A 2,084-nucleotide genomic window follows, 5' to 3' on the forward strand; every position below is an offset into this window, starting at 1 on the left:
TTTACTAATGCCTAATATATTGATGTTTGTGTGTTCCATTTCATTTTTGATGATTTCCAATTTTCCTAGATTCATACTTTGTACATTCCAGGATTTCTGGTTAGGTCAATGGAAAAGTTTATACAAAGGCCAGAAGATTGAATGAATACACTACAGACAAATGGATCTTGAAGTTCCGTTTGTCTGTAGTGTTTTAGACAAGAGAGATGGGAAGGGAATAAATGGTGATAGGTGTGTTCCAGAAAGACGCGTATTGGAAAGACAGAGCCTTAATTGCCTAAACAATTTAGAATTTACATAGGGGTAAGTGGCAATCCTTTGACAAGTTGTGAGTACTGAAACAACATGGTCAGACTTAGAAAGGTCACTTTCACAACAACATGGATTAGTAATGGTGGAGCTGTGTGTAGTAAGACAGGAGAATGAAAGAACAACTAAGAAGCTATTGCAGTATTTATTCTGAGTGCTAACCTTTTTCTCCTGGATGTCCTCCCATATTCTCCCAATTTCTTGCTCTGCATTTTCTCCAAACCTATCTATTGAACATGGTCTGATAAGATCTTACTTTCTCCAGGTCCTTTCCTTACTGTTACACCCGCCTCTGATCTCTTGCTTTTATTGTTCTGATTACATCAATGATTATCATCCTTTCATTGGACTCTTATCCTGTAACTTCTCATACAAATTATTCTTGTCTCCCAAACTGTCTACTACTTAAAGGCACCTTAATTTCTCTCCCCTTGTTGAGAACTGTGTACAAAGAAAATGGTTTAAAAAAAGTGTGCATATTGATTGATTATATTCCAAACTTTTGATGAAAAATAATAAACATTCTTTCAATATGGGTGTTTATCATTTACATATAATTTCAGATATTTTAGTACACCAATTTTAACTAGTGGTAGTTTTTTTTTTTTTTAGGAGAAAATTGCATTTCAAAAGAATTGGCTGCTTAACTAAAGCCTCATATTTGCAGCTTATAGTTTCTTTCCTAGGTTACCAACAAGAGAAAGGGTAGAAGATACCATAAGATTGGCTGCTGTGCATACATGTTTTCCCTCCCATTTCTGAAACCTATATACACTTTCTCTTCTATCTCCTCTTTCTTCATTCCAGTCTTTTCCTTTCCTATGAATAGAATGGGAAGTGGGGATTAGAAGAAAAACTATGTATCTGAATTGGAGAGGCTGTGCTGCATGGGATAAGACTAGAACAACCTTCACCTGGCTCTGTTACTCATCAGCTATATGATGCTGGGGGAGTTTCTTACCAAGATGAAGCTCACAAGTTGATGTTCCCATCTACTATTCTAAGTAGAATAATATCTACTCAGCAAGGTTGTACTGAAGACTAGAATTAAGGCACATAAGACTCCCAGATATGCTCTTCATGATAGTAACAATTATTATTTTTGCCTGGATTATTTAAAAAAAAAAAAAGATTGGATTACAGGAGTTGAGGATAGTAACTTTTCAGACTGTGCTAATATCTTTATTCAAGAGGGTGTTGGTGATATCCAGTGTCACAGTGACTATCAGCAGGATTTGGGGAAAAATGCAATGCAGAGTTTAATTGGCTTTAAAAACTTTTCATCTTAGTTTCTGAACCTTCTCTCCCTATTGCTTCTCTTACCTGCTTCTCACTTACTCAGTAGTCACATGTTCTCTTTGGCTAACTAACTCCATCTCCCCTTTGCAGTGTATATTATTTTATTCTCCAAATTTATTTTTTCCAATCTTTTCCTAAATCAAAATTCTCCTTTCCTGACTATTGCTGCATAACAATATACCATAACTAGGAGTCCTGGTGGCACAATGATTAAGAGCTCAGCTCAGCTGCTAACCAACAGGTAGGCAGTTCAAATCCACCAGCCGCTCCTTGGAAACCTTATGGGGCAGTTCTACTCTGTCCCGTAGGGTCACTATGAGTCAGAATTGACTTGATGGCAACGAGTGGTTTTTTTTTGTTTTTTTTTTTTAGGTAAGGGATAATTAAGACTAAAGAATAAAGAGAAACTTTCTTCTTTTCTGTAAGGGAAATATATATTTTGAAAGTGAAACTTGTAAATTTATATTATATATTTA

General features: G+C 35.6%; 1 protein-coding gene across 1 annotated transcript in view; it reads left to right on the top strand.

Moving 5' to 3' along the window:
• The window catches only part of TMEM232 (transmembrane protein 232), a 213,247-nt gene that overhangs the window by 77,228 nt on the left and 133,935 nt on the right, over positions 1–2,084 (top strand). The gene's annotated exons all lie outside the window — the stretch shown is intronic.

The sequence above is a fragment of the Trichechus manatus genome, unplaced genomic scaffold (assembly GCF_000243295.1).
Source record: "Trichechus manatus latirostris isolate Lorelei unplaced genomic scaffold, TriManLat1.0 scaffold00047, whole genome shotgun sequence".
Taxonomy (NCBI): domain Eukaryota; kingdom Metazoa; phylum Chordata; class Mammalia; order Sirenia; family Trichechidae; genus Trichechus; species Trichechus manatus.